Source organism: Ambystoma mexicanum, chromosome 11, assembly GCF_040938575.1.
Source record: "Ambystoma mexicanum isolate Mex_15411 chromosome 11, UKY_AmexF1_1, whole genome shotgun sequence".
NCBI lineage: Eukaryota > Metazoa > Chordata > Amphibia > Caudata > Ambystomatidae > Ambystoma > Ambystoma mexicanum.
Window position 1 is genome coordinate 778,620,340 of NC_090934.1, and position 13,021 is coordinate 778,633,360.

At 42.8% G+C, this 13,021-nt stretch overlaps 1 long non-coding RNA gene across 1 annotated transcript in view; it reads right to left on the bottom strand.

Moving 5' to 3' along the window:
- Window positions 1–3,309: 3,309 nt before the first annotated feature.
- Window positions 3,310–13,021, bottom strand: part of LOC138503738 (uncharacterized) — a 278,195-nt gene continuing 268,483 nt past the window's right edge. The window contains exon 2 of the long non-coding RNA XR_011279692.1: window positions 3,310–5,674. This is a non-coding gene — a long non-coding RNA (uncharacterized lncRNA). The remainder of the gene's footprint in view (window positions 5,675–13,021) is intronic.

The following is a 13,021-nucleotide window of genomic DNA, read 5'->3' on the forward strand; positions in this document are numbered from 1 at the left end:
TGTTCTGGTCACTGCTTAGGGATTTACTGTTACTGCCCCCCACAGATGCAGACAATTCTCCAGTGGGTGCAGCCCCCTGGAACAGGGCTGAGCCGCAGGCCGGATAATGCCTTTGCCTTCATTCAACTGAGGGCACAATTTATGTTGAACGATTATGGGTCACACTGTCCCCGCCAGGGCCCGGGGAAGAAGATGTGTGTTTGTGTGAGAACTCAAACCAGCTTTCCGAGACATCGCAGGATGTGATGACCTGACTTCTCTTGTTAACTTGATGAATGTCTTCTAGCAGGACTGCAGAGGTGTAAGACAGTGTCTTTGCTGGGTAATCAATCTGACTTTTTATTGGTTTTCAGTAGATTCAAAACAGGCCCTCATTACGATACTGGTGCTAAACCATGACGCTATTAGCACCATGGTTGGTGCCGGTATCGTAATGAGTCCGCCAATGTTCAATGGGTAATTACCACCTCATTCCAAGGTTGGCGGGGCGGTAATTCCCCATTGAACATTGGCCCTTCCCCATTTCCATTTTTGCCCCATGGGACTCAATGGGACTGGGGAAGGCGGTAAGTACGGTACCGCAAATTGCGGTACCGTACTTACCTCGAGAGTCCCTTTGCCGGTCCCTACTTTAACGGCTGGTCTAGACCAGCCGTTCATGTCGGGTCCCGCAAAGGGACCTCATAGTAAGGCGCTAAGTGTTTAACGGCGCCGCAGCCTTTTACAGAGCCGTTAAACACTTACCGCCAGGGTCCTAATGAGGGCCAGTGTCTAGTGACACGAAAGCATTTGATAGGTACAGGCCCTTGCAAGGTGATTGCCAAATGAAGCACGTTTCAAAGTTCACATACCATGTAATGACATTGATTTGCAAGAAGGGAACCAAAACCCACACCACCCTTTTAAAGAGAAAACATATTCAAATTGGACCACACTATTTATTTATGGCATCATTTCAAAACAATGTATATCGCAGGCTAAATGTTAATCATAAATACTGCATCTCCTTTAAAGTAAGCTTTAGATGTAACCAGTCGTCGAAGTGGTTGGGATTGGTGCTCCTCTACTTTTTTAAATTAAGTTTTACTGTTCCTATAGTTTTATTTTAAAAATAAACCGTTCCGGAATGGTTTCGTTTTAAAATAAAAGTGTAGGAAGAAGTTGAAACGTGCACTTTCAGTCAAGGTCGGACTGGGCCAAGAAATAGGCCCGGACACCCAAAAAAAAGTGGCCCACCCCTTGCCTCACAATCCTTGACCTCTGATGACATCCTCGGAAATTATGTCATTTGACCCCACCCCAAAGTGACATCCCGGGAGCGATGGAACATTACCTTTCACCCCTTGACAAAACAGGAAGTGGCATCAAATAGCATTGATCCTAAGTACACTACGAAAAATATGGTTATGATTTCACTAATGTGATATACATTTCATACAAGAATGGATCACCATATGTATCATTAATATCTGCGTGTATAGATCCATATTGTCAAATACTTCGAATGCAAGCAGACGTCCAACGCCAAATGATAATATGTTATTGTATAGCACTTACGCTTAAGCTCTTTTTTATAGAACAAATATGCATATAATATCACCCAGCCTGTGTTGGTACTCATTTATCGACCTAAGAAGGATGCAAGGCTGAGATGGCCTTGCTGGGATTCAAACCTGCAGACCACACACACATATCGCAGCAGTGAGTGCTCAACCCACTGAGCTATCATATCGGCTTTAGTAAAATGAGCGATTATTCCGTAGTGGATACCATTAAACTGGTAACTGAGATTTTACAGCAAACCAGTTAAGTTCATCTGCAGGTATGGTGCAAAGTTGGCCGCATGTCAAGCCTGTGTGCATCTACTTTCAGGCTGCAAAATAGGGAAAGCAGCTCACTCACAGGACATCCCATACTCTGAGCACTCGTTACCTGCAAACAAACATCCTGAACAGCATGCCAGGGATATGGGAAAGATAGACACATTTGGGCCTCATTACAAATTTGGCGGTAAAACCGGCAAGCTGCCGCCGAACGTGCACATTTTTTCGCCGCCCGGGAATGGGCAATTACCAGGGTATTACAACCCTGGCAGACCTGGTAATTTTCCATTCCCAGGTGCCAGAAAATATTCTTCCCCATTCCCTTTGAGCCCTGTAGGGCTCAATGGGGATGGGGAGGCTGGATGCACCGGCACCATTCGTGAATGGTGCCGGTGCATCCGACATGCTCTGCTCGCGGGTGCTGGTCCACCCGCCAGGTCAGACCTGGTGGGCAAAAAGGCACCCGCAACAGTACCGGCAGGCTTACCAGTACCATTGTTACTGTACCGGCAAACTTGTAATGAGGCCATTACAACAAAGCATTAATTGTGGCACAATGAAGTCAATGGCCACTTGATGTGCTATGGTCAAATATTTCTATACTGTACAGAAGATTTTAGGCACAAGGATTTTGTCAAGTGACCAAGGACACATGCTATTACTACAACTTGTGAAAGGCAAAATACATAGTCCGAAATTGATGCTTATTCTACTCTAAAATTGGTAGTTTATCACTAATATCACTAATACATATTTATCACTAATACAACAGCACAGCAAATCCATGGGACACCATGCCCCCTGGAGTGGTGGCACGGCCCCGGCCCTTCAACTTTGCATGCTGCAGCAGCATGTGGATGATGCATGCATCATCATTTATGATGCACACATCATACATGCAAATAAATCATCAAAGCAAGGTAACATATGTTACCTTGCTTTGATGATATATGCCGTTGCAGGTGTTATTTTATTTTTCAAAAAGATTTTTTTTTCCAACTTCTTTTTTTAAAAATTTTTTTTTTCTTTTTCAAAACTGGCCCAGGAGTGGGCAGAAACTGGCCCCCACTCCACAGGGACGTTTTCAAGGCTGAGGGTCCAATCCAACCATGCTTTCAGTGCACTGTACTGAACGTTTACTTAAACAGCAGGTGCATGTGTTTAGTTTAGGGCAGGGTGCACAATTGATTTTAACAGAGGGCCGAAAGCACCTTACATGATGCCTATAGTCGGCCAAAAAGTAAATGTGGGTGGGGCGGTAGGCACGGCGGGCGTGACAGGAGGATTTTTCAACCCCCCCTTTTCATTAAACACATGGAAAAAGAATACATTTGTAAACGAGGACCGAGTGACCTCTGACGGGCCCATAGAATCAGAGCTCGCCCTCGAATACCTTAAGACAAAATAGCTGCACCTCGAGGAGGTAGGGTGCAGGAGTCACATACTCCAACACAGTTCAATAAGGACAACTCAAAGATTTGGCAAATAGACTGTTCATAGAGGTTTATTTCATGCCACTGCTGCCACAAAGCAGCCTTAGTGCCGTGGTCGAGCTCCCAGCCTAAACCACCCCCAGCATCACACAGAGCTCATTTTTATAGCAAAATTTGAGGGAGCAATCTGCCCCCACCTTTCCTGCACAGTCTTAAGCAACTTCATCGTTAAAGATTACCTCATTGGCAATTATTTTTAATTGAACTAACCCTTCAGAATGATATACGCTCTAGCATGCAAGTCTGATTTTTCCTCTGGTGTTCCGTTCAATTTATAGTCAATGCAGCTGGACTCTTCAGAGAAGGTTTCAGGCACGGCATAATTAAAAGTCTAGGTTCTGCCCATTCGTCAAGTTTCTGAAAGCATGGTGTCCACGAATGTCTCAACTTTTAAAATTACCTCATATTACACACATTGAGCACTACTCAGTTTCTTCTAATTTTAGCCACATTTTTGGTTACATGCATTTTCATTAAAGGCATTTAGCCAGTACGATATTCTATCTGTGTACAGAAAATCTTATTGTCCATTCTGTGCCGTGCACCTTATTACATCATGGTAATGACATTTTCGACCTTATAAATACGATGCTTTTTTGAATACTAGTATATACTAACATTATGAATACTATTTACACATAATTACAACATCAATTAGTCCATATGAATTTCTCTGCTTAGGTTTAAGTGGGGGGGTGCCCTCCACTTCATTCAGTTGTTGATTCAATATATCTTTAATTCAGGTCCTCCAGTACACTCCCACGTCTTGAAAGTTTTTTGTTTGTAAAACAACAACTTTGAACCATATACAATGTCTATTCTCCTTAATATTTATCTAAAACATCTTAACAAAATCTTATAATTTGGCACATACTAACGTATTGTTATTTAAAACAATCATGTGTGTGCCATCTCCTTCCATGTAAGCCCCACTTCCTGTAATCATTTGTCTTTAATCTAACTGTATGCCTTGGACGATTCACAGCCACTGTGAGACTCGAGAGGTTTGGTCAAGCTTTGAGGTAACCCATTAGCCCATTGTTTCTTCGTATGTTGTACCTTGTCTGCAACTCCCACCCCAACAAAGTACAGTCTCTCCTTGATCACCTTCTCCTGCCCATGCATATCATTTTCACTTTGTCCTTCCCTCTTTTCCACACTCTTTTATTTTCTGTATCTTCCTTTTTTGTTGTCATTAGTTGGCGTCGGTGGGCCATCTGTGTCCTGTCGCCTTTTCCCTTCCATTGTAAAGTTTTCACAGTCAGTCTCCCAGATTCTTTTGATGCTTAGACCAGAAGTCTATTGTTTTTTCCTTTTCACAAGAAGTTCAGTTTTTTTCCAGAGTGTCTCTCTTTCAAAAGGGTTCATTGTTCAATGAGTCCACAAGAGGGGATGCAGGGTTGGGGGAGTCTTTTTGCAGATACAATTCAGCGTCAGGCTTTCACTGGGTTTCTCTACGACCTCCCTCTCTCCTCAGGCGGTTCAACGTTAATTTCCAAAGGCATACAGGTCCCTCGACGTATACCTGTAATATAAAACGGAATGAGTTTCTTTTGTAAAATAACAGGTCTCTACTATTTAACACATTTCCTACCAACCCATTTCCTTAAAACCTCTTTATTTGCTCTTATACCTTATTCCCTAGAAATTGCAAGACATTCCCTCTTATTTGACACCCCTGCCTCCTAGACAAGCTACAAAACATTTTCTTTTAAACATTTCCCTTTTGTGGGTCATTTTCACACCATAACCAAAATACCCCCCTAGCTCTGTGTAAGCTGGCTTAGAAAAATGATTTTGTTTTCAAATAACACACAATACTCCTCGTCCTTCATGGGACAAATTTTCCCCTTCCGGGTGCCACATGCAACCCTAAGGAGACAAAACAAATTAAAGAAAGATGTCTTCTTCTTTCCTGGTCTTCTAGGCACGTCCGTAGTAGATGACAGAAACATCCTTAGGGATCCGCGTTGTCTGTAGAAATTCAAAATAAAGGCAAAAGTCATTCGGGCATTGGCAAGGGGTCCGGTTTTCTTCCCGACTTTAACCCCTTTTCCTCCTTTTCTGCTAACAAAAATACTCTCTGGGTCATTCTCCCCTATTTCTTTGGTACACATAAACAGCTATTTTCCAACCACCCCGCGGGATACTTAGTTTCGGCTCGGTTCTTTGGTCAGCTTAGCTGCATTCTTCCAGGTTAGCAGTAAATACTTGCTTGTTAGCTGCACATACTTCCTCAGTTTAGCAGTACATTCTTGCTGGTTAGCTGCACATACCTCTTCAGCTTAGCAGCCATTCTTCCTATTCTTTTCTTGTTGTTAGTTGAACCATGGTCTATGCTTGTGCTTTGTGTTCATCCTAGGGAGATAAAACAGAGGTGTTTCACTGCACACTGTCCCCGTCTAACTTGATCTAGCCTACCCCTGTCTTCCAGGACTATGGCACCAATTCTTACTACGTGCCTCCACCTTTATTGTTCCCATTAATGTTTGCCTATTCTAATGCTTGCATACCTCTATCATAACAATCCTTTTGACATTATGAACATGAAAATGATTACTCACCTACAATGTTACTTCTGTTTTCTGTGGTCGTCTGAAATGGCCATGTTGTTATCCATTTTCTACTCTTTCCACACCTGTTGTACCTGTCTTGGGAAAAACAGCTAACTTTTGAAGACATTGTGTCTCTTTCTCCCTTTTTCCTGTTACTCACCTGGATCCTCTTACCTTTAGTGTTGATCGATTGTGTGTTCACACCCTTTTGGCGTGAACTAGTACTTACATTTTTTTCTTTTTCTCCCTAATTTAAGGCCATGCAGACAATTTCTTGTGCTTCCATGCAAGAGGTTCATAGCTTGTTTGTAAAATAAATCAAAATTGTTACTGGCATTCACAAGTTGTTTTGCTTACTTAACCATATTTACTTAAAATGGCTTGTGCGAGTTTCCTTCGTTTAATTGACCCAATTTTATCAGCCATACTCCTTTTCTTGGTCTTCATGATCTCTTGATGTTTTTTATTGTCCAACGCTCCTTTTTTCTGTTGGCCAGGAAACCTCATAAGTGCTATTTGTTTTCCACTTTTTGCTTTTTTTTCGCTTTATGCTTTTGAGTATATCCCTTATCCTTTTATTCATTTGCCCAATTGTCCCCATTCCTCAATTTTCCCTTTATTCATTTTTTATTCAAGATAACCACTCATTTTCAGTATTTCCAAATTTATTTATTTATTTATTTGCTTATTTATTCTTGTGACCAATCCTTTTGTGCTTCCTCGCCTCTTCTCTGACCCTATCTTCTTCCTTTTCTCCTTATTTCTACGTTCATCTTTCCTTTGAACTTCCTCATCCCTTCTTTCACGTACCCTTTGCTTTTCTTATAACCTCTACTGTTTCTGTCTGTCTTGTTCATAGGCTGCTCTCTGGTTTGCGATCAAGCTACTCTTCTTGCTCTTCGCGATAAAGCTGTACTCGCCTTAGTCTAACTTTCCTTCTTATCCTTCCGTCCCTTGTAAATGCTATCTCATCAATTCTGTCTTCACTTCCTTTCCTCTTCTTTCCCTCTCTCCCCTTATCGAGAGATGCACTTGTCTGTGCCTGATCCCCTCCTTTATTAACGCATCATCACGTCTCCCCTTGTCCCTTGGGGCTAGGGATGTGAGATTCTTGTCCTTATCCTTCCCTTGATTTTTGTTACTTCTTTATGTAGGCGACTCATAAGCGGGGTATGCTATACCCTGTGGCTGCTTTTAGCTTTCTTTAATGGGTGAAGCCCGTCTGGCTTACTTGCCTCGGTTCCTGTTTCAGGCGTGGCAGGCGTCGCTGCAGGTGTCTCACCCCCCTCAGTGCATATTTTTTGCAACCAAGCTTCTGGAGGCTCTTCCTCCTTTCCTTGTTCTTCAATTTTTCACAATTTGAGAACAGCATAGCGTTTTCTAACTTTTTTCTTGTATATGCGGCATGCAAGTAAGTTGCCATGCGTTGTAAGATGGATTTAGATGAAGACTCAATTTGTGGCCATGGCATAAACATCTTGTGGGCGGTACCTTTAACCCACTCCTCCAATTGGAGCAATGTTTTCCGGGTTTAAGTCTGTTTCTAACGATATCCTTATGTGAGTCCAACACTCCCATTACTATGAGCGAGCACCAAATTCCACAAGCTCCAATCCAATCTCTTCCCGCCAAATTATTTATGCCGCCAATTTACTCAAAGAACATCAATCTGTGTGCGATTCCTTCTCAACTATAGAATCGCATAAAACCCCTACTTGATTTCAACCAACAAGGAGACAAAATTCCTTACATGTGACATACAACAGGACATGTATAACAGACACTTGACAGACTAGACAAACACCAGCTGGACACACGTATACCTGCCTTCTAATCAATACCCCGACATGGGGTGTAAACAAACCCCTTTGATGCAATCTTTGATCGTCACCGTAAGCCTATCGTCCCCTATTATGTGGGCTCTGGGTTCATGTTTCTTCTGACCGCTGTATTAAAGTGCAGGAACAGGGCGAATCCTCTTACGTTTTTTCACCCAAGCATTCTCATTGACCTTCTATTGCTTTCATGCCTCAAAATCGTGCTTATCCCGAAATGGGGCATGTTCTACATAAAACATGCTTTCCTTGGCAATCTAAACCCTATCATCATGCTTTCACATATTGCCATTCAAACCTTTCTTCATTCATCTAAATCCTATAACACCTGAATCACAAAATTATAAAATACCACCCCTGGTATGACTCCATGCAAACTGTCCTACCCCTCACGGTGGAGCTCCTAGGAAAAGCCTGTAGGAGCACCCCAAAAAACCCCTTCACTACATGTGTGCTATCCCCAAAATTCCCCAAAAGCAGGTCGCAAATGACCCAGTAACCTCCTTCAGTTTCAGGGGGCATTCTAAATTAAAAATGATAGAACACATGAATGGCAATGGACCATTCAGCTACAGGGCAGTGCCTGCTCCTGCCCGCACGTTGATTTAAAACCCCATGTAAATTTGCTTGCTTCTCATCTCATGAAGTTTATCGCTACCTCTTTTAATTCTAACACTACTTCTGTAGCTGTAAAATAACCCTTGCTCATGTCATTCCAGGTTACATGCTACACTCCGTATTGTTGCACTTATCGTTTGAGTGTCATTGCAGGGACGTCATTTGGGGGTCACCAGGGGTCGTGGCTGCACCCCCTGAGGTATCCCTTGTTGCCCCACGGTCTCTTTTGCTACCCTAAAATAAGGAAAATGTTTAAATCTTTTCCTACAGTGATATCATCCGAGGTCAAGGGCCATGACATGTCACTTCCATTACCTCTATTATTTTGGTGGATCGACGTCCCTGTGTCAATACTTCCCTTTCACTACCACATATGCTAATGCCTCCGGCCCTTTCCTTTCCCCACCATACTTACAACACCTGCTCATTCATTTCTCGTGTCATTATCAGTGTTAAATTGTATTACTGCACTGCCATTCTTGCAGGCATTTTACAAAATCTTCACAAGCTCTAAAAGTGCAGAGTGCTGCTGTGCGCAACTCTCAGTATTCATTGAAAGAATACACATGATTTTGCATCAGACGAGCTGTGCACTGGCTACCCATGGAGGAAAGGCTAATTTTTTAAAATCACGAATGTAAGTCTTACAAAGCGCTAGTTTATTTAACTGATGCTGCTACTAGGGTCAGTTCAGCCCAGCGGCGGCTGATGACTTTGGAAGTTGGTGGGGCGTATATATCTTGGTGGGAATTTGGGAGCAAGCTAGGCCACCTCACACCAACCAGTGTGCCGGTGGCTTCTCTCTCTGCAAGGCATTTTGGAAAACATGGCTCCTAAAATGTGCAATTTACTGTCCAAGCCCACAGAAATATGACATCACAAATCCTGGCCTACAGCCTGGAATCCACTGAAATGTCAGCAATGTTTTTTTCCAGCTCAAGGACATCTGGACTGGACTAATGTGAAGGCATTAACAAATAATTCATACGAATACATTTTTCTAAAATTAAGCACCTATCAACATCATCAAAGGCAGTTCACAAAAATGGGAACACTGTGCCTCTGCCATACAACGCACATACACAATAGACTTAACTAAAAGTCCACATATCAGAAATACAAAGCAATATCTGTGCCAAGGTGTCTGCAAACAAAGGGTATGAAAGCCAAGTGTCCAAACAGCACACCATTGAGTGACATGTATGAGACTGGTGACATTCACAGCTATGCACAGACACAGATTCTGCCCTTTGAAGGATCACTGCCAGCCCAGAAAGGGGTTGAGAGCGAGGAGGCAGCTAGATGAGACTATAACCCCCATTCTCTAGCTCTTTCAGAGCCACACATGCTTATAGGGAGCAGCATTCATACTCTGACTGCCAAATTCCATTTGCCTAAGTTGCTGGTAGTCCTGCATATATGCGTCACTGGGACTGCTGGCGCACTGATCCAGCCAATATCTTCTGTGATGCTCAGCCAGGGTCACGTTGCCTACCTGCACCAGGCTGCTTGCCACCCCACAATATAAAGAAATAAAAATGGAGCTAAGACCTGTTTCATTGTCATCACTGGTTCCCCTATTGGGTGTGCAGGATGGTCATAGACAGCCTTGAATTCCCCCTCCCAATGCAAGGAATAAAATCCCAATTTAATAAGTCAATTAGGCGTGCTCACCCTGCAAACTAAGAGTTAAAATTCATCACTACTACTAGCATTCTGTTTCCATACAGCACTTAACAATATATAGACACATAAACACTCGTCGATGCAGTGCCTACCAAGATGAGAAGCTTTTTCAGCATGCAATACGAGAGGCAAGCACTTCTTAAATCCTGAGCTACCCCCCACTGCTCATGCTCATGTACTCCTTGGCACCAGCTGCTGTCCCCATTAACCAAATGAGCTAATGCCACAGGGCTAAGCTCCCCCGTCTTGTCCTCGAAGCATGGAATACTTTCTCTAGCGAACTTAGGGCGGAGCCATCCCTCCTCATTTCCCGCAAACTCTCAACCCTACTTTGGTTACCTACCTCTATCATTTCCCCAGCGGTGTCTGTACTCATCCCCCTTTTGCTAAATTAACCACTATGCTGTGTTTTACTTAATATACTCTATCCAGTGTGAGCTTAATGTGCAGCTCATTCATAGTAATTACAATATATATCTATTTGTCCTATAACTACAGGCGATGCTTCGTCACGCAGCCCCTAGTGTATGCCTTTTTATTGTAATCTGAAAGCCCCTTCCTTGTAATAGCACCACAATGCCTTTGGGCTTCTGTGTGCTCCATGCTACTAGGAATTGCTTATTCCTTGCCAGGCGACAGTAGACCCCAGAGACGTTTTTATTGGAGGGCACATAGGGTGGCTGCCCAGTGCCCCCCATGATGCTGCCTGGTCTGAAGTAAGATTCCAGTTTACATCAGGCTTAAATAGCACGTGCCAGGAAAATTTGATTGCATGCTGCTGAGGCTCCAAACCCATTGCCTGTCGGTTTTGACAAGTACATTTTGCCATGATCAATTAAAACATGCAATGCCTTTCATTTTCATTGTGGAATACATAGTTTGGGTAACACGACCTTTGTAGCGTTACTTCCCCTCTGTGGGAATGTTGCTGATCGTGTGCAATAGCCAAAGTAGAAATCCATATTCATCCACGGAGGTTCAGAAGTTGTCTCAGTGTGTTAAGCACTTATTGCAGGGATATGTGTTCATGTGAAAGATCAGAAGGGCACATCCCAGTAAGACTGGCTGAACCATCTTTAAATCTGAAATTCACAAACATACCTGCACATTTACTTGGGTTTGCAGCACAAGCGGCGCGATTAACAGCACTGTTCCTGCACCAGATAGGGGTTGAAATTAGTTTACTCAGCTGGGCATTCTTAAAACCTAAGCAATCCCTTAAAAGAAGTGCATAGAATATCTGTCCAAGCGGAAAACAAGTATGCAAATTTGAGACTGTGCAGCCAAAGTGTTCATGCTTGTATCCTGGCTATGCCAGCAGACGGCACAGTGATCCTGGTCAGATCATATATGATCCCTTGCATTACTGTCCTCTCTTCTGGTGAGGTTTTACCTACTTGCATGCTGGAACTCCCCTTGATAATGGAGAAACTGATGCTAAAATCATTCCCACGTTGTGTAACCCCCTTCTGTAATATTTTGGTTTTAAAAATTGTCAGGTTTGAAAATGCGGGTTGCGTACTTTTGCAAGTCATTTTATAACACTAGATTGTTTTAGTTCATGTTAAGAGCTGGAAGAGAAGGTGCTCAAATGCAGGAATTACAATATTGGCACAAATCCCAGTTTCACCCCTTAAACACTGTGTGATCCTGGGCATCTCATTTAATCTTTTATTGCCTAACATTTCTTAATTGCCAGTCTCTAAACCTTTCAAAATCGTCAGCCCTTCACAGTGATTTCCTTCTCAGGGTATGTTTTTCATCGAGGCACCACTCATAGTTTCACTGGCTATGGGGTTGTTTCCATTATGATAGTGAGCATTGACATATTGCCTACTACAGGCACTTGCCCTCTCGATCTCTAAAGGCAACGCAATTCGAAAACCATGTCCCACTCCTACTCTCAGTCTGCCTGGATAAAGACACCTTCCTGGCAGCTTCTAATCTGCCTATTCTGGGCTGCATGTATCTTTTCACATACAGTCCTACATTAATGCTGCAGGCTGCACACTTTCCCGGATGCTAAAAGGTATCTTGTTTCTATACTAGAAGAGAAGTAACCTCTTCGTAAATTGCTAATGTTGGCCTTCAAATGCTACTTGTTTCTCATTCTGAATAGCGCAGGAATGGAGAGGGTAGGGGATTTAAAAGGGCGTAAGCATGCTTATCTTGAATGTTACAAGGCAGCATAAGTATGTATCACAGAGAATAAGGCCTCTAGGCGCTACTGAATATTCACATACAGATGCGTCTCATAAGACATGATAGAAGCGCACAGGTTATCAGTAAACTAATGCATTTCTCCTATCTTTAAATGTGGGCCTTTTATTCCATAATCTGCAACAATGCTTCAGGATGATTCTTTGCATTCTGCAATCTGCATTTCACATGAAGTACAGCCTGTCTTTTTATAATACTCTGTGTGCGATTCAGACAACCTTGCAAGGCATGCATAGAGCGTTCGCAGTGCTTATCTCAAGGGCTGCTATTTGCACATTCCTTTCGCATGATTCATTTCTCTCATGATCCCCTGACACGTTAGCTTTCAACTGTGCGTTCTTCCAGCCAGTTGCTCTGATGTTAAACCATAAAAATCACTACCTTTGATCACTACTTGTAACCTCATACAGACAGTCTACTATAAAACACACTTCGCAGGTCACAGTTCCTTGTTCTAACCGGACCTCGCCTATACTTCAAAGTTAAACCATTACCACATTGTGCATTCCTTTCTTCTCAGCGCACGCTTAACGCACGAGAACAGTACTTCTATAAATCAATATAACTTCGCCATTTTAATGCGAAAATCCATCGTTCCTAGCATGATTTATCAGTTATCTTGCCTGCTACGAGGACATCACATATTTAACTCCATAGATGCTGGTTTGAAAAAAATGTGTTTGCTTAAAGTGCACCAGCTTTTTGCACTTTTCACAGGCTGTTTAACTCTTTTTGGGGTGAAATCACCATGAATTTGTGTGCCTTAAATCATAATATCCGATCACCTATTT